Raw genomic sequence first — 21,064 nt, forward strand, 5'->3', positions numbered from 1 at the left:
ATATAGGCAGAACTAAGCACGGACTCCTTAGGCGCCGAGATATATCCTATTAACTCCTCCGAACTTGACCTTATTAATGAACTACTACAGGCCAACCGAACGACCCCCTCTCTACAGGAATACCATAAAAAGGCAAAGAATATTACTAGCCTATGGTCCCTTAAAAACGGACTACTTAAGCACCAGAAACGGCTAGTAGTAGCCAAGGAATAGAACTTACGGACCCAGCTTATTACCGAAGCTTATGCCTAGGTCTCTACGGCCTACCCTGGAAAAAATAAGACCTATAAGATTATTAGTGACCGCTACTACTAGCCCGGAATAATTATAGATATTAACCGTTACGTACGGAACTACAACAGCTGCCGTAGATCTACAATTCCACGAGATAAGACCCCAGGACTATTAAAACCTCTCCCGATACCCGACCGCCCCTAGCAGCATATCTTTATAGACTTCTATAAGCTACCAACAGACCGCGACGGATATAATATGGTTATAATTCTAGTTAACCGCTTTGGCAAGCGCCCGTTCTTAATTCCCTATTATAAGAATATTAATGCCAAGGAGGCGGCCCGACTATATATCCACTACGTCTACCGCATTTACGGACTACCAGATACTATTATATCTAATTACGGCCCGCAATTTATATTGGCCTTCTAGAACGAGTTTACCCGGATCCTAGGTATTAGGCTAAAGCTCTCTATAGCATACCACCCCTAGACAGACAGCCAAACGGAGATTGTAAATTAATATTTAGATCAGAGACTCCGGCCTTTTATTAACTACTTCCAGGACAACTGGGGCGAACTGCTACCCCTAATAGACTACGCCCAGGCAACCCTACCCTATGACTTTACGGGATTTGCACCTATCCAACTAGAAATGGGGTATTTACCCTAAATAAGCTTTAACTGGGATAGACTAGAAGGACCACGGACTATACGCGAGAAACTGTCTTATAAGGAAGCCTAGCAGTACGCCAAGCGCTTAGAGGAAGCTTAGACGGTAGCCCGTATAAATCTAGAAAAGGCCTAGAAATTAATAAAATAGCAGGCAAATAAGTATAGGCGCGAACCCGACTTTACCGTAGGCGATATGGTCTGGGTTACAATAAAGAACTAGAAGACGGAACGGCCTAGCCGTAAGCTAGACTATCAGATGGCGGGACCGTATAAGGTCCTTAAGAAGATAGGTAACTCGTATAAAGTAAAGCTCCCGGATTCGATTAAGGTTCACCCCGTTTTCTCGCTGGATAAGCTACGGAAAGCTGCGAACGACCTATTGCCTGGATAAAAGAACAAACCTCCCCTACCGATTTAAGTTAATGGCGACAACGAATAGGAAATTGAAGAAGTACTGGCCTATAAACTAGTAAGGAAAACGCTAAAGTACCGCGTTAGTTGGAAAGGCTATGACCCAGATCCTACCTGGTACCCTACATGGAACTTTATTAGCAGTCCCTATAAGCTTTAAGAATTCCATAACCGCTACCCTAATAAACTAGGACCCCCAAAGTACCTAGATGAGTGGATGGAGTGCTAGCATAGCGAAAACGACAAGCTACCGGAAGAACATAAAGATAAGAACGCCCTATAAGCATAATACGGACTACAAAGCCTAAGGGCAGGCTTTTGCGGAGGGGGGGGTAATGTTACGGCACTGGCAGAACTTGGNAGAACTTGGTTGGCAGAACTTGGCAGAACTTGGTTGGCAGAACTTGGCAGAACTTCGCGGTCACGTGACTAGAAGACCGTATAAAAAGAACCCTACTTCGACCAGCGCTGCTCTTCTTCTCCTTTCCTTTCTCTAGCTTTAGATCCTCGTTTATAGACTACCAATCGTACAGGCTTGCGCGTCCCTCTTGCCGTGCTCGTGCCTCGATTGACTGAGTCGCTAACAGAAAGAATAATATTTTATTTTCCTATGTTCTTCCACCGCATAGGTTAAAGTTTTGTGGGGATTTAGGCGGCTAAGGCTAGGTAGCAGCCTTAGTTGAAATGTATATAAAATAGTATAGGGCGAGTTGCCTAGGCTAAATAAACCTAGGAAAGCGGATAACCTAATCTTCCGCTAGGCCCTTATACCCCACTATCCTATACGGGCTTTAAATTTCCACAAAATACGTAACCTACTTTTTAGCCTATTAAAAGCCGCCTTGTACTATCTAAATAGAGGCTATTAAAGAATTAATCCCTTACTTTAGCTAATCCCCTATTTAAATAAATCCCCTGCGAGAGCCAATGCCTATGTATTTCGCTACCCTATGGGAACCAATCCCCTACTCCTAATAATCCCCTATAGGATCTGATCTCCTACTCTAACAAATCCCCTATAGGATCTACTCCCCTATAGGATCTACTCCCCTATGGTAATAAATCCCCTACGGGATCTACTTCTCTATGGGATCTACTCCCCTATGGTAATAAATCCCCTATGGTAATAAATCCCCTACGCTAATAAATCCCCTATGGGTGCTAATGCCTACGTATTCTACCGCCCTATAGGAACTAATCCCCTACGGCTTATATTCCTATATAGCTTTTGCTTCCCTATAGGGGCTAATAGCTATATTTTCCTCTTCTATACGGGAACTAATACCCTATGGCTTCCGTTCTCTATTCCTAGATCTATAAATACTATTAGCTATATCTTCCACTCCCCTATGAAACAAATCCCCTATAAATTCCATTTCTGTATATAGTAACCGTATCTTCTACTACCCTATAGCTCCTACTCCTATACGGCTTTTACTCCCCTATAAGAACTAATAGCAATTTCTTTTACTCCCCTATAGAAACTAATTTCCTATAGCTTATAGTTCTCTATAGGGGTTAATACCCGCTTTCTCCGTTACCTTATAGCTTTTAATTCCTTACGGGAACTAATACTTATATTTTTTACTCCCCTATAGGAACTAATGCTCTATAGCTTTTATTCTCCTATTCCTAGATCTATAAGCGATTCGCCTATACTACTACCTACTATATAGGTCTTATTGCTATAAGAGTAAAAAAGTAATTTTAAAAAAGTAATAAGTAATAATGCTATTAGCTACAAGATCTATAAGATATATTTAATACTTTGTATATATAAGCGAATCTATATATATGAGTTTAAATTCTTAACTAATCTAGCGCCTTTAAAATCACTTTTAAAATCTTAGTTTAATATAAGAGCCTTACCTAAATGCTTATATATAAGTTTCTCCCCCTTACTTTTAGCTAAGCTGTAACCAATTTATATAGTATTCTTAATTTAACATAGTATATTAGCACTAGCCTCTAAACTCTCTCTTAAATATTGCCTTGCCTATCTTCCGTTTAATTAATAGTCTAAAAGCCGCTCTATATCCTTTTTAGAGATATTAATAGCAGTATTAGCTTACTTTAGGAAGGTCTTTTATACCTACTCTCTTACTAGTCTCTTTAGCTCATTATATCTAAGTATAAGATGTATTCTACTCTATATAGCTGTATTAAATATAGTAATCCTATTTATTGTAAGAAACATAATACCTTAGAAATACTTTATCTATTGTAGGAAGACGGATACTAGGCTATTACGTCGGATATTATTTAAAGTTCTTTCTGTAAGAAAGACATCGGCCTTATCTAAAAGAAGGACAGCGCTCTAGCGGTAAATGTTTTTAACTATTAGAGCTAGGTTTTGTTCTAAATGGGCTAAATTTATATTAAGGTCTCCTATATAAGCCTTTTTATAGTTAGACTAGTATATAAATATATTTATAAAGGGGAACAAACTATATAGAGGGGTCTCCTCTAAGATTCGGTAAGTACTTTAGCTGTTAATGTCTTTTCTACCCTAGGTGGGCCACTAAAACGGTTAGCCTTTAAAATAGCTAATGCCTTACTAGAAAACTTACTATAGCAAGAAAACTAGGCCTTTCCCCTTCCCTTTAATTATATTATTAAACTTTAATTTCCCGGACCTAGACTAGTAGCTCTTTATAAGTCCTTAAAGTACTATTTTCTTATTCTCCTTAATTATAAGTGACTTAAATGCCAAGGCATTCTATTTAATGTCCTTAATATTAGCGACGGCAAATTTACCTATTAGTGCTTATATTAGTATATATAATTCGCTAGCTCTAGAAAAAAAGTATAAAAAGCTTAACCCTATTTTTTATCTGCTAAACTAAAGGCTAGGGCTATTAGTAAATAAATTAGGTACTTATTGTCTCCTATCTCCTTAGGAACTAAACCTTAATTCTTTATATTACCTTACTAATTAGTTCCTTAATTAATTACGCTTATTCTATATATATCTATAGCGATTAGCTACTTGCTATAGTTAGGATTCTAATAATAAAATGCTATCGCGTCTACTATAATGTGGCCGCTTATAGAAAATCTTAACGGGCCATCTTTGGTCTAGAAAAACACGATCCCTTTATATTTATAGTGGTTAATGCCTCTTAAAGACATAAACTTCCGGCCATTACTAATAAGATCCTACTTTATCTCGGCTTGTCTCTTATAACGCTCTAGCGGAAATACCTTAAGAGATATAATTTTTATAGTTAAACGGAATTCCAGAATAGAGAGGGTGGTTTTTACCTCACTAAACGCCTTCCTATTATAGCTAAAATAGTAACAGTTAAGTTCGAAGCTCTTTTTGCTAAAAAATAAGGTTTTAAAGTTGCCTAAATTATATATAAGGCATCTTGGTTAATCCAAGCCTTCGCAAATTATAAGGACGTACGTATTTAATTTAAATAAGGCCTAAAGAAGATTAAAATTAATTTCGCTATAGTTTAAAAGCGGCAGGAGACTATTAGTTATAGGCGTGAAATGGTCTTTAAGGAATCTTAGTAACCCCTAAAGGTGCTTAGCGCTAATTAAGTTGGGAGAAAAACTCTCCTAGTGTGTTTTTAACTAGGGTAGGAAATTAAACATAAGGTTTATAGGGATTTAGAAGTTAAATTAGAATAAGCTATATCTATAAAAAGGTCTACTTACTATAGGCTTGTCTTCCCGAAGGGAGATAGCTTGTATACCGCTTAGCACTACTTATAAGGCGTCTCTTACTTCTTCTAAATTTATGCTTAGGTACATACTGTAGTCTTTCTTATCCTTTTCTAGCTTAAAGTTAGTATCTAAGTTAATATGTTTAAAGGCACCTAAAAAATAGACCAAATTTCTTCCGAAGGATATAAATATACTAATTATATATATCACACTTACTTAACGTATTTAGCGAAGTCTCTATAGTCTTATACTGGTAGTTTTATTTATCCCAGCTATAGTAGACGCTATATTAGCGTATTTTTAAGTATGTTTTGGGGATTTCGCGAGTATATATCTTATTTAACACCTTAACTTCAACCTTAGAACCTCTTACTTTGGGTATCTCTTTAACCCCTAAACTTATAGGGGGAGGTAAAGGAGGTAAAGGAGGTGGAGGAGGTTAGGCCGCTTGGACTATCTTTAATACGGCTACAAGCATTTTAACTATAAGATGCTGCGCTAACTACCTATAATGCAGATACGTTTAGCTTGGGCTACCGGGGGTGTTTTTTATACTATTATAAGGTAGTGAAGGCGCTGGCGTAACGGGCTTAGATGTAACTAGCATTGTTACTCTATAAAGCTTTAATAATGTAATACTAATCTAAAGTGTAAGGTTAGAGTAAGGAGCTGAGTATAGATAGTATCGTTTTTTTAGAGGATCTGCCTTTTTTTATACCCGTTAATAGGACCTAAGTTGCTGCTGTGCCGCGAATATTTACTGCACCGCTTACTTGCCCTAATTGACCTTAGATAGCGCTAGACTATATATCTTTAATAGCATTTTAATGTATTAGAGAGTTTAACTAAGTTAAGCTATAGGGTATATACTAGCTCTTGTTATAGGATAAGCTTATAATTTATATAGTTATAAGGGGTATTGCGAAGGATTACGTAAATAATCCCCATAAGTTAGGTGGATGTCGTAGATCTATAATAGTATGCCTACTGTTTCTCTAAGGGGCGATATCCGTTTAGCAGAGGCTTTGGACTAATAAAGAATTAATCTTATATTAACTATATAAATATTAGTATAGCTTGCGTTAAAATAAGTCCCAATTAGGGGATGTAAAGAAGAAAGATATAATAAGTCTAATAATATGCAGAGTGCGGTATATTAGTGGGTTAAGATATTATAACCCGTAAAATGAACTTAAGGTAATTAGCTAACCAAGTTTAGTAATCTTACCCCTAATTACCCCCTAGTTGCCTCTTAACTTCTCCCTAACTTCCCCTTAACTACTATTAACTACTCCTTAAATACCTACCAACTGCCCTATAACTATTATGAACTTTCTATTAACTTGTTATTTAACTGCTGTAATATCCAGCCGCCTCTTAATCTATCTATTTTAGCGCGCTAACCTTACCTCTTCGCCAATCTTAAGATATGGAGTTGCCTTATATCGTGCTATAGGCAAAAGAAAAGGATTTCTTTTCCTACTAAGATGGCTATAATAGAGTAACTAACTTAGAGCTTAAGACTCTTCTTAAGTAGAGCTAAGAAATAGTTATTTCGCTTAAAGCTGAGCTGGATAAGCGCCAGATTGTAGCGAAGCCCTAGTTGCTTGGCGTTATTAAGTACAGCAAGAAACTCTAAAAGAGTGTCGCGAATCTTAGGATCTTAGGATAGCTAGATAGTAGAGCGGCTAAACTTATTATTATAGCTGCTGGGATTCTAAAGACGAAATAAATAACTTATAAGTTAAATATCTATTAAACGTTCCTTAGCGATATCCTTTATCACTATAGTTAGGGGTTAGTCTTACTGTGCGCTGCAAGCCTTAGTAAGTAAAAAGTAACCTTTTTAAATTCTTAAGCTTGGATTAGGCTTGTATAGTATCTTAAGAGTAACTAAGCCACCTTTAAATGCCCTATCTTAGACTCGCTGGCGGTGGAATATTATATACCTTATAGGAATAGTAAGTTATATAATCTTTAATATAAATATCTTGCTTATCCCATAAAAGAGGTCTATAAATTAGATCCTTTAGTTACGCCCTTTTAGAAACGCCCGTTTCTAAAAGATATAGGTTTAAAATAAGAGTTAGCTTGGAGCAATTATACTTATTAATTAGACGTTTATTCTCTAAACACTAATTAGCTACGCTAAGATACGGTCTAGGATTTACAGAATCCTTTAGCTAGTTAGACTCTATAAGCTAAGGCTATAATTAATCCAGCGCAGAAAGAAGGAAGTAGTATAGATTTTCCCTCCCTATATTAATAAGGCCGAATGCTAATCTAAAATAAGATATATTACTAGGCTCTTTATCTACAGCCGCAATTTAAACTCGCTTAGTAAATTATAGAGAGATTATAAACCTTAAGTTTATAGTACTTCTTGCTTTCCTATAGTAGTATTAGGACAGCTATTTAAAACTAATATGCCCTTAGGGTGGAGTTCTATTACTATTTATTGATATTACATTAGAGCCGACTCTTAGGTTAAGCGTAAAAATTAAACTCTCTCTTTAATTATATAAAGCGTTAATTTAATTCGATCTTACCTTTTATAGGCGAAAATAGCGCACTATAGGACTACTAAATAGCCTGCAGCTCTTATTAGGCCTTATAATAAGGATAACAAAGCTAGTAGGTTCCTTGGGGCCTATAACTATATTTCTTATTATATTACTAAAGACCCTAACAGCCCCCCCCCTACTATGTATTTTTACTAAGATCGCTTAAATTAATAGGTCCACTAACTCTAGAGATATGCCAGTTATTTCTGGACCTATTTTAATAGGCTCTTTATACTAGATAGTATTTAGCGAAATATATTTTATACTATTTTGAATTTTGCCTACTAGCTCTAAAGCTCTTTTTTTAAGTTTCTAATTATTATTTGCGATATTATTAACGGGAACCCCACCGTCTATTATCCTAAAGAGCTCTTAATATATGCCGTTTAAGCCTAGGTAATAATAGTAACCGAATAGTTATAGGTTAAAGATAAAAGTAAGGGCTAATAGAGAGAGCTACTAACTTTAGAGAGATAAGGATTATATTAGGATTAAAATAATGGAAAATATAAATATATTATCTAAGGAACGCGCTAAAGAACTATGGTGTATATTATTACTAGCTATATAATATATATAGATAAAGTAGGGTTGTCTTACCTTAATAGTTAAATACTTCGGATCTGTAGTAAGTATAGTGGGGTAGGCTATAGAGCGGATAGCGTTAAGATTAAAGGTTAAAGTTAGGAGAAACGTTGTATCCTTAACGGGCTATACCCTATATAGTGCGCGAAATGGTAACGCGCCTAGCGCATAAAAAGAGAATATAAATTTAAGATAGCTAAGGCTAGTTTTGGGCGTTAATGCCCGACTTTATAATGGGGCTTGGCCTTAAGCTTTAGTTGGTATTATTACGTGTATATAACGTAAGGGTTTACTACCTAACTGTGAAAATTATATAGCTGGTAAAGGAAGCTATATGGATAAATACGCTAATATATAGCTGATGCGAGTTAACGCGGATACCTTACCCTTTTTATTATATAATGCTTTAAAGGATTATATAAACCGTGGCCTATTCTTATTTATAGACCTAATATCTATACTTAATATCTCGACCTATTAATAGTACTAAAGGTTATACCGAATATACTTAGTTAGATGATATAGCATAATCCTATAATTTGTGGATTCCAAATAAATAGACTAAAGTTATAGGCGAAGTAGGTTGTTTTTCGAAATTTTGCATTATTTAAATTAAGCTTATAGCTTTAGGCGATATTATGATTATATATGGTATAGCCGGCAGATATCTAGTTAAATCACTTATAAAAACTTATAATACTTTATTAGTATATACACCTAAATCCCTTTACCTATTAGCGCTCTATATAGTTTATAAGGGCTTAACTTTCTTAAATTNGAAATTATANNANGTTNTANGAAATNCGCTATAAATAGAATAAGCNAGAAGTAGAACCTAAAGCTAGAAATAAAACTTTAGGCTAAAAAGAACAGCACTATTACTGCCGATTCTTCCGCCTAGTAGGCCGCCCCCGTTTCTTCTATATAATAGGCTAAGCCTTTAATTTTAAATAGTAATGCCCCTATAGTAATCTAAGACTTCTTATTAGAAAGCTATCTTTAATCTAGTCCCATAAAAGATTTTATTTCCCTTTTAGGTTAGTAAGTAGCGCGTCTTCCTCTTTAGTAAATTTTATTTTAGACTTTAGCCCTTAGGGCTTTAGCTTCTAGGGCTACTTAACCAAGTTAAAAGGTAAAGGAAATTGTTAAGAAAGGATATCTAATATATATAACCCGTCTTTTTGGCGCCTAAAAGCTGCTTAAATTAAAATTTCTTCTAAATTAGCATTTAAGGCGGCTTCCGGTATTGCTTTATTAGAGTTAAAGCTAGAGGCGGCGCTTAGTAGCAGTTTTTAGGTATAGAGGCGATTATATATAGGGGATGTAACCCGCTTATAATAATTGCTAGTAAGCGTAGTGCTTTAGTCGGACGTATGCGTAAATAAAATTAAAGGGGAATAGTAAGACTGCTAGAAATGATACTTTGTAGCACGCTTTACCTTTAATTAACTAGTAATAGGGGTTAGTAATTCTTATCGCCCTATATACCCGCAGGCCTTATTATCCTCGTTACTATTACTACTATTACTATCCCCAGAGTTGTCATTATCCGTATTATTACTATTATTACTTCTATTACCGTAGTTCCCAGCCTTACCTTTATCTGTAACGTTCTCGCTATCCTTATTATTACTTTCTTTAGTTAAGCCGTTTATAAGATTATCTAGAATATAATTATAATTGTTATTAGTCCTATATTCTGGTAGTTTAGTATTATAAGAAGATATATAGTGCCGGGGGGAGAGGCTGGTAGGCCGCGTAGTAGAGACCGCTCGCTCCTTAATACCGTTACGGTTATTAAGGCTAAGGGTAGGAAAGCTAGAAGGCGTGGTCCTCCGGGAAGTAGGTGACCTTTATTACTTCCTAGGTTGTACACTTTTGCTACTCTTATTAATAGAAGTATTAGAGATATAATTAATGCTACCTAGCTAATTAAGCTAATTGGACCTCCGCTTTTTTAACTTTTTGGCTCCTAAAGACTTTTAACTGGTAGCTATTAATATCTTAAGCTTCTACCTAAACTGTAGAGCAGTTCTGATGCGACGCCCCTTAGCTAAATTATCCGTTTGATTGCCGTCTAGCGTTAAGGGTGTAGTATAATTATGCGTAGGTGCGCGTACCTCCTCTTCTAGCGCTTCTAACGAAGGTAGCTCTTTATTATCTTTATCGCCCTTACTACTATTATTATTCCTATTATCTACTAATTATTAAATAAGCTATTGTAAATTAAAAGGGGAAGCGTATACCTAATCTATAAGGTATTAGTTAATTATCGGCTTTATTAGCTTTGTTATTAGCGTTACTAGCTTTATTGCCCTTAGTTTCTAAGTCTAGATTAGCTATATTATCTTTAATAACTATTAGATTTACTACTAGTTGTTAAAACTATATATTTAGAACTGCTAGGGAAAGAGAGAAAGTAGTAGGGTAATTGCTAGGATAATTACCTTAATTACTTCTTCTAGAGACTTAACTGTTATTTCCATCCCTATAAAAATCTTCTTCGTTATCCTTATTATCCTTATTATCCTTATAATACTTATTATTAGCTTTTTTATAATTATATATAGGGTCTGTAGGCGCTTTATTAGATGGAATATCTAAATTAAGGCCCTAGGTGGAATAATATGCCGTTAAGTGCCTAAGCTTGTAATACTTCTTAACTTTTTAGGGGGAAAAGAGGTACTCCCCTACTCCTCCTTTTAGGCTTACTGCTCGCGCTTTTCTTAGGGGCTGTAATTGTATAGTACTAAGATAAAGCTGTTGATTTTCTAGGGGGACTAGTGTAGAAATTGTTCTTATTAAGCGAAATTTTAAAAGGAATATAAAATAAAGACTAAGGTAGTGCTAACGTTGTTATTATTAGAGTTGCTATTATTTTATAGCTTTTAAAAGCTTTAAGGGGGAATTAAAGGTCTTTTTAAGTGCATATTAGTCCTCCCTTCGCCGCTAGCACTTACCTATTACCCCTTACCCTTTACCCCTCGCCTAGGTTTCTTATTAAATTAAAGCATTTAATGCGTACGCCTCCGGTATAGACTGGGGTTAATTGCCGTTTATAGGGTATAAAGGTTTATAAGGGCTTAAATTCCTAGTACCTAATTAACACCCTTAGCAAATTATGATTAAACTATATCCGCCTATTTAAGCTGGCATATTTAGCTCTAACACAGCTGTTATATCTAGCCCCTTATTAGGAGGTTAGTGGCTTAAGTTCTCTACCCTTGTTCCTTGGTAAAGGGCAGTACTAATATATCTATTTACTTCCTAATAATACCAATCTAGCTAATCTTCTACGCTGCTTGTATTAATAGGGTATAAAGCCCTACTTATACGTACGCGTTACAAGCTATCTATAATAGAAGGAGGTAGTATTATTATTAGTGGTGGGTAAGGTTCTCTAATACTAACTACCTAGTGACGGATACGCCTGCTATTTGCACGGTAATTATATATAGATATATAAATGCGCTAGGTAAAGGACTGTATAGGGTGTTATACGAGGTGCTATATAATACTCGCCCTCCTAATATAGCTAGCTAGTGTTAGAGATTCCTTTATAGTTATACCGTAGTGCTATAAATCTATTATGCGCCTAAAAGCTATAACCTTCTAATTTTAATCCGGGTGGTTCCTACTATAGCCCCATAGCTTAGAAGGCTGGATTATTAATTTTTTACCGCTCTGCCGCTAAGTAGTTAGGCAGAGCTAATAGCCCCTTAGCCCTAAACTAGCAGATTAAACGGTGTCTCCGAAATATCCGTAGTAATACAACTATACTATTAGGCAGGCATGCATAGCCATCTAGGCAATACTCTATGTAATGTCCGTTTAAATAATGCCTAATACAGCCCTATATGGGGTGGTTGCTTAAATTGGTAACGTCTAGCTGCTTTTTCGCTAGGTAGCCTAGTAGGTATACTAGCCGTAATATAGGTGGCTTTAGCTATTAGCAAACGCTAAAGCGGGTTATCTAACTAATAGTATATCCTAGGTAAGAAAATAGCGCGTAGGTTAGCTAAAATAAGTGCGATGTAAGCTCGCTTAAGCCCTTAAGGGGGCGGATATGGTATACTTATTCCTCCCTACCTTAGAAGGAGATATGCGGTAGAGTTAAATAAGACAATAGTGTTAACGCGGCTGGTAACTGCGGAATTTCCCCAACCCCCTTCTTATGGGATAGTTGCGGACTAGCGCTATCTAGAAGGTAAAAGGAGAGAGGGTGTATATAAGAGAGAGGATAGAATTATAAGGATATAGACGCGCTTAGCGGATAGAGGCGGCGCTAAAAGAGCTTAATAAAAATTAAAGCCATCGGCTCCAGAGGCGGGAATTGGGAGAGGAGGCTAAGACCGTCTATATATCACCATAGAATGGAGACTCGCCTATTGGAAAGGCCGCAGTTAATTATATTAATTGTTAGTTTAAGATATAGGGGAATAAAGCAATAAGCGGGCTGGATTTATATACGTATTAGCGCTAAAGGGACAGCAGAAATGCCTTAATGCGACTATACCAGGGACTAGCAGCAAGAAGAGGAGGAGGCGCAGCGTTAGGAGAAAGGAAAGATAGAGGATAAGAGGAAAAGCAGTGAGAGAAATGGCCTTTTATGGTTGAGGTCGAGGGGCAGTCTTAGCTTGGCCGGGGTTAATAAGTAAGGGCGCCTTGCCCGTAAAGGAAGCCTTTATTTCCTGATGCAGTTTCCTACGCAATAAAATAACTACTATAATGTTCGTATAGCCTTTACTTATAGGGAGGTTAATAATAAAGTTAATTAAGATATCTTTTTATCTTCGGTTTGGAATAGGTAGTGGCTTTAGAAGGCCATTATATAACTTATATAAAGCTTTAGCTTATTAGTAGATATAGCAGCTAGAGACGTACCTTTATATTATATTATATATATTCGGCTAATAGTATTCTTATTAGAGCAGTTTTAGGGTTTTTCCTTAGCCTGGGTAGCCGGCTACTAGTAGATCGTATATATATTTAAGGAGCTTAAGCTTAAGTTTATTATAGTTAGGTATAACTAGGCGGTTCTAGTAATATAGGCGGTTTCTATAGGCTTTATATTTACTTAAAGAAATCTTTTTAGAGTGTCTAATACTATTATATATTAGCTTAAGCGTCTCTTAAATAAACTCGTTATTTGGGTATTTATCAACTATACTCTATTTAATTAATTAATTAGTTATTTTAAGGACGTATACCGTAAGGTCTTTAGTGGGAGGGTTAAATAGTTTAGGGCGAAGTAGGGTCTAATTTTGGTAAGAGCGCGCTTCTTCTAGGGCTGGCGCGTCTTGCGAGCGTTAGGTTAAGGCGTTAGGCTTCTAACCTTAAACGCCCAGGCGGTATATAATTGAAAATCGGAAATAAAACAGATATTCTAACTAGCAGGCCTAATAATAACTTAGCTGTTTTATAGTTATAAAGTACTATAGGTTCTTATAGTCGCTAAGAACCTTAATTAGAAATCCAGCGCCTTCTAGTTTGGGTCGCTATTATATAAAACATCTAATAATAGCTAACAATTCCTTATCGTAGATCTCGTAGTTATATTTAGCTAGGCTTAGTCATTTTAAGAAGTATACTATAGGGTATAATACTCTATCCTCATTATATTAAGATAGGATGCCTTCTATAACGTAGTTAAATAAGTTGGCTTTTATAACTGTTGGTGTTACAGGGTAACTCACTAATGCTACTTAAGTAGACACAGTAAATGTTGGTTATAAAGCTTATTGTTAAGAATTAGGGGGTGGGTAAGGAACCTAAGGTTCCTCACCACGCTAGTGCCGCGGCGACACGTGACGACACGTGACAACCGCTTGCCTTATTCCCGACACTAGCAACTCTTCTTTTATAGTTGCCATCTATATATACTTATAGATTGCTACTATATAAAGATATAAAGCTAAAGAGAAGAAGAAGAAGAAATAAAGGGGAAGAGGTAGTATAGGTATCTGTACGGGTTCGTGCAAAGATATTAGTTCCGCTTACCGCTTTTAGCCAAGCCAATAGCGATTTTCCATCCTGGGGATGGAAAATCCTAATTAGCCAGCTCAACAAATAGCGTTGGTAGAATCCTACACCGCTACCCAAATCGATTAGGTGTAGCGCTCTTAGCAAGAATCTAACTAATTAGACAACTTTAACCAGCGGTCGAAGTTCTATAAGATCTTAACTTCTCTAAATTTCCCTCTTAACCTAACCTTTAACTCGTATATATAGAGTATTTATATTAACAAACGTCTCTAGTGCCTTATTTAGGTTTACCTTTATTATTATATCTACCGGGTTATCTTAGCTATTAATCTATTAGATTTTAAAGAGTTCTTAACGCTTATAGAATTATTAAAGTGCTATAATATTAATTATAAGGCGCTTCTTCTTTATAATACTAAGCTTAATTAAACACTTATAGAGGGAATATAAGTTAGTGTATATAATTATAGGGATAGTAGAAAGTTCGAGTCGATCTATAATTATCTTAAGGGTAGTTCTAATTGCAATTACTATATTAATACCGCTAACTATTCTATATATCTCTAACGCTAGAACGCTTTAAGTAATGCGCTTACTTTTAGTTAAGCTCTAATAAATAAGATTGCCGTGGATTATAAAGTTATTCTCTCTAGTAGATTCGTTTATAATAATGGTCTTATATCCTAGCTAGGAGCTAAAATCTTTATTATTTATAAACGATCTATTAACAAACACAAAGAGCTTAGTAGTAGGAAGATTAATAAGCACGTAGAGTAGTCCTCAATCGAGATGGTTTATTTACCAGGAAAGACGCTTATTTAGGTTAAAAATATTATCCTTAGTTAGTTCTTAGTATTAGGCGGCAATAGAGAGATTAAAGGAAGCCTTAGGTTAATAGATAGAAGTAACATAAGCTCCGCGAGCGCGTTACTCCATATATCCTTACTTTAGAGAATTAATATTAATAACGTTAATCTTCTTGCCTTAACCCTTTTAGCGTAAAGTAATGGAATCCTTATTTAGGGAGAGGATATATCTATTAAAGAGCAATAGTGTTATTAAATTAAGTCTTTCCTTTAGCTTTGCTATAAGGTTTGCCTTTACTAGCTTATCCTCTTTAAGGGCTAAAAATTAGTCGTCTCCTAAGATAATTATATTATTAGTTTATATACCAATAATTCCGAATAGAGTTCCCGTAGTTATAATAAGGAAGTAGGGATTAAACGTAAAAATAGTTATCAAAAGCTTCTCTTTATAGTGCTTACTGTAAGTAGCCCACCAATAGGTTCCTGTCTCTACAATTCTGTATAATAGCTTAAGAATAACTATAATTATATCTTCGGGATATTAGTAGCGAATTTGCTTTAGAAGATATGCTAATATTAAGCACTAAAGGTGCGTCTCTAATTGGGTGTAGGCTTAAGTAATATCTCGCAAATAAACTACCATTCCACTCTTTATCAAGGAGGGAGCTAGCGCAATAATAACTCGCTAACTAGCTCGTTAAATCGTGGGAAATTACGTAAGGATTACCTCCTTACCATTGTCGTTATAACCTTAGATAATAAGCCTTAATTTCTTAAATAGGGCGTTAGTAGCTTTGCCCTTAATCTTATTAACTATTCTTAACTTAAAGATGTAAACTCTATTAAACTTAGTAGGGTTATATTTCTTAAATTTAAAGACTCCTCTTGTAATAAGACTGTTGATCTTCTATTTATTAGATACTTAGAAAGGAGCTCCTAAAGTTATAATACGGCCTTCTTTTTAGAGCTGTTTTGCGAGCTTAAAGTTATCCTTTTCTTTAGCTATTATAAAAGCCATTAATAACTTATCTCTACTCTTAATAGCGGTAATAAATTGCTCTTTAAAATCTATAAGATGTTGGCAATTCTATAATCCCTTTAGGCAACCTCTACCGCGTTATAGTTATAGCACGTCTACTATAATTATATTAGAATCGTTATCGCCTTCTAGAGTACGTTAATCGTAATTCTTCTCTAGGGTATCCTCTAGGGCATCCTATAAAGGCTTAGAGCTATTATTCTTATAGTAGGGCTTAATAACAGTTAAGCGGAATTAAGTAGGTCTATAGGGCATCTAGAGAGTATAGGTTTAACTATTAATTATAATAAGTTTATATAGGCCTAACCATTCTCCCTTTTCACGCTATACGCGTACCTTAGATTAGAGCGGTAGATTAAGCGTAGTTAAGGTATTTAGGCCATTTCTCATTCCTAGTGCGTCGTTGACCTAGCGCGTAGCGTAGAGACGTTACACCTCCTTTATTGCTTTATAGATAGCCTCAGCTTATTACACAATAGAGGGAGATAGTAGAGAATTGTTAGTTATTTAAGGGTAGGCGCTAAAGACTAGCAACGTAGGTATGAGCCTATCTAGACCAGCGGAATCGTTAATAGCCTTAACAGCCATCTATAAAATAAGCTCTTTACTAATATCCTCTAGTTCTAAAGAAATAATCTTATATACTTGGCGTAATAGCGTATAGTATTGTTTTACTTTTTTAACGCTATTATATGCCTTAATAGGGACTTCCTTAACCTTAATTTCCATTGCCTTTACCTATTGCCGAAACTCTATAGATAAGAAGTTCTTTCCTATATTATAAATAATTTAATTAGGGGGTCCTAGGTAGACATTAATCTAGTATAATTAAAGAGTATCCTATACGTTCTTAGCTAACATATCCTTTAGAAAGCGTGCGGCTTAAAAAAATGTTAAGAAGTTAACAACTTAGAGTACTGGCTTGCCGCTAAGATATATAATATTAATAATAATATAGAAGTTAAAGTTGTAGTTATCTTTAAGGGTGAACTTAAATCGGCTAGGGGACTTCTAGTTTATTTAGTAGTAATAGCAGTACTTTATAAGATGCTTAATTATCTTAATCTTAACTTTATAACCTACTCGCTAAAGAACCCTAAGCAGTTAGTAAACGGATAGGTAGCTAAAACAATGGTGTAGTTAACGTAGCTCTAACTCGGTTAAGTGGCTCTAAGTAATACTCCTTTTTAGCTATTAAAGGAGCAACTAAGGGTAACCCCACTTACGTATAACGGGCACCCAATTATCTCCCTAAATAAGCATATTCTTAAGATTATCGAGCTTAACGCCTAATTTATCTATATCTTGGATACAGAATAGAAATGGGGTATTTGCGGGAATAATGTAGAAAATAATATATTCTAACGGGGTTTAGACCTTAATTATACTAAAAAAGATTATAGTACCCTTGCCAAAGCAAATTGTATATTGGCCTGCCGTTAATTAGTTAATCTAAACAGAGCTATTAAGCTGCTAAAGAGCTCGTACTTAAGGTTCTCCTACTATAGATACTCCTACGGCTCTAGTATCTAGCATAATACTATAGAAGATGTTTGCTAAGTATCTATCGTTAAATAAGAACGCGGAACTCTCCCTTAGCTTATTAAAGATATCTAACTTTATAACAAAATAAAGCGTAAATTAGTTGTTAAGAATAGTAATAGTTTATATACTATCTACCTCACTAAACTTAGTAAAGTATTAGTCGGAAGGATAGTCCTTAATTTCTATATCTATAAGGAGTTGTTCGGCCTCATTAACCTTACCCTTAAGATCTTCTACACCTTTATATTAAACTAGGAAGCTTTAAAAGTAGGCCGTAGTAACCTTATAGTTTCTAATGTTTCTTATACTCTGGCGAAACTTATTATATGCCTCTTTTCGTCTATTAAGAGGGTGCTTAGTTAACTAGTAATTTGGCTTCTTACAAACGTAACACTTCTTCTAGCGATTACTTCGAAATGAACCTCTATAAGGACCTCCACGATTACCTTATAGTCGGCGTTAATCGTACCCTTTGCCGTATCCCCTACCACAATATATTTAATCAGTCCAGTTATAGTCGTGTTAATCGTCTAGGTTAATTAAAGTAGGTTAGGGTTAGGCGTTAAATTACTGCACTTCTTAAGAACGTAGAGCGGTGCTGACAGAAGATTTTAATTAAGTATATACTCCTTCGTAAGTATTTACAGGATTAAAAAGAGTAAGATTACATTCTTTAATACCTCGGCATGCGCTAATAACTTAATCGCGTAGGCTAAAGTCCTTTTAATATAATTTAGATAAACCACGCTAAATCGTCTAAAGTTAATTAAAGAGCTTTTAAAGATAATCGAGCTAAGAAATACCTAGGTTTATAGCAATAATCCTTAAGAAGGTAGTCTCTCTCTATTCCGATATATACTATTACTTATTCTCTTCTGTTTTAAAGTAGTATCTTAACTTATATATTATACGGTTAAAATTATACCCTTTTCCTACTAAATAATTATAGTAGAAGGTGCTGGCGCGGCCTTTAAGTATAACGGAATAGGCGTTATAATATTGGTTAAGTTCTAGTCCTACTTTCTAGCAACAGTCGTAGAAGATATATAGCTTTAAATTAAGGATATTATATAGCTCCCTGCTAAACTTCTTTTCCTGGTCTAAATAGAGCTTTGTAAGATCTATAAGCAACTTTAAGATGCCTCCGAGTGGCGCTAGGTTAGGTTAAGATTGTATTAGAGATTAAGGAGGTGGGGATTATATTATAGGCTGTAGTAGGGACGTAGAGCTTAATAGAACAGAGTGTAGTACTTAATCTTGCTATAGGAGAGTTTAAAGGTTATTAAGTCGCGAAGTAGGGGGTTCTAAAGTAATGGAACTAGAGCACGTCTCTAGTAGCGTATTGCTTAGATTCCATTATAAGTTAAGCTTCTTTATAGTGCGTAGTTGGTGCTTAATCTCTTATAAAGTCCATTTATATTCTTCTTTTACTTTAATAATATGCTTCTAAATATTATCTCTAATACCTCCCCCATCTATAGGGATAAATACTCTATACTCCTAAAGGAAGTTACGGAAGTCCTATATAAGATCCTTATATATAGGAACCTATATTTCCTTTATCTATCTAACAAAGTCCTCCTTTATATAATACTATAGCATAGTATTATCGTATTTACTGTCTTTATAGTATGCCATGCGGTATAATAAGAATCTATTTAGCTCCTTTTACTTAGTGGTTGTAAAGTTGGTTATAGGTCTGTCCTATATCTCCGGGTTAATATCTTTCTTATACTTCTTTAGATAGGTTAACGCTATAATAATAGTTGTTTAATATGTAGAGAGTGTTAAGAATATAGGGATAGCGTGCTAGTAGAACTTTAATAGTCTGGCAAAGCTAAAATTGTTATAAGGTAAGGGCGCGCTAGTACTACCTTAGATGCTAATAGAGGAGTATAAGGGCTAGAGAGCGCGTTATTAACGTAATTTTAACGTGGCAGGGCCGCTAGGAACGTGGCAGAGTGTTAAGAGTATTGTTTTTGACGCGTTTTGGACGTTAACTTGGGACCTTAGGTTTAGTAATACTTTTAACCTAAAGTACTCGACCAAATCTTTATAAACGTGGTTGTTCTGCGTAATAGACGCAACTTAGTATCTCCTAGTACTTAGTAACACTTCTATTACTAGTTTTCTGTAAGTTTAAGGTAGTATAGTATCGCCGGGATCCATTCCATATAAGCGTATATAGCACCCCTACACGAGACTATCTCTTCTGTTAAAAACCTTACTGTTCTATAGTTAACTGTATATTTAACTACTAATCAGTGTTAGTGTCACAGGGTAACTCACTAATGCTACTTAAGTAGATATAGTGAATGTTAGTTATAAAGCTTATTATTGAGAATTAGGGGGTGGGTAAGGAACCTAAGGTTCCTCACCACGCTAGTGCCGCGGCGACACGTGACGACACGTGACGACCGCTTGCCTCATTCCCGACAATAACACTTATTTAGTTTAGGTTAAAGTATTAAAGCACGGGCGTAGTAGTAAATATAACCTTTAGATAGGCAAAGGCCTTCTTATATTCCTTATTAAAGACAAAAACTTTATCTTTTTAGGTTAGAGCTATAAAGGGTAAAACTAGGGCGGAGAAGTTATTAATAAACCGTTAGTAGAAATTAGTAAATCCTATAAAGGCTCTTACGTCCTTAATGTTCTCGGATTTTTACTAGTTTATAATTACTTTAACTTTCTTTAAGTTTATTTATATACCGTTTATAGAAATAAGGAGTTTAAGGTATAGAACTTCCGTTTTATAGAACTTGTATTTATCTATATCTAATTATAAATTAGCTCCGTATAGGGCTTATAGAATAAAGTTAACGTGCTTCTAATATTTGGTTAGGTTATTACTATATATTAGGATATTGTCAATATAGGTAGTATAGAAGATATCCAGGTAGGGGTATAGGGTATTATTTATATAATGTTAAAACAAGCTTAGAGCGTTTATAAGGCCGAAGGGTATTACTAAGTACTTAAATAGTCTATATTGAGTACGAAATATAATAAGCTATTTATCTTTTTTTATAATACGGAGACGGTTAAATATAGAGATAATATTAAGCTTTGTGTAGTAACGAGCCTTACTTAGTTAGTTTAGCGTCTCTTATATTAATGGGATTAGATATTAGTTCTTAACGGTAACGGCGTTAAAAGCTTAGTAGTCTATATAGAAGCGCAGACCGCCGCTAGGTTTCTTAATAAAGATTACTAGTACGGCTATAGGCGATAAGCTTACTCTAATAAATCCTTTGCTTAGGTTCTTGTCTAAATACTTTTATAGCACTTAGAGTTTATTTTAGGACATTTTATATAAGGGTCTAAATCTGGGCTACTTTCCTTCTTTAAGTATAATCTTATAGTCGTATAATTGGTACTCCGGTAGCTTATTAGCTTCCTTTTATAAGAATGCATCTAGGCGATAATAATACTCTACTAATACCTTTATAGTAGGGTTAGTATACTTCTTTAATGCTAAGGCCTTCTTAATATTGGCTATCGTAATAGCGAAGATTATATACTTGGGTTTTTTAGTAAGTTATG

This window comes from Cenococcum geophilum (genome assembly GCF_001692895.1).
Source record: "Cenococcum geophilum 1.58 unplaced genomic scaffold K441scaffold_16, whole genome shotgun sequence".
NCBI lineage: Eukaryota > Fungi > Ascomycota > Dothideomycetes > Gloniales > Gloniaceae > Cenococcum > Cenococcum geophilum.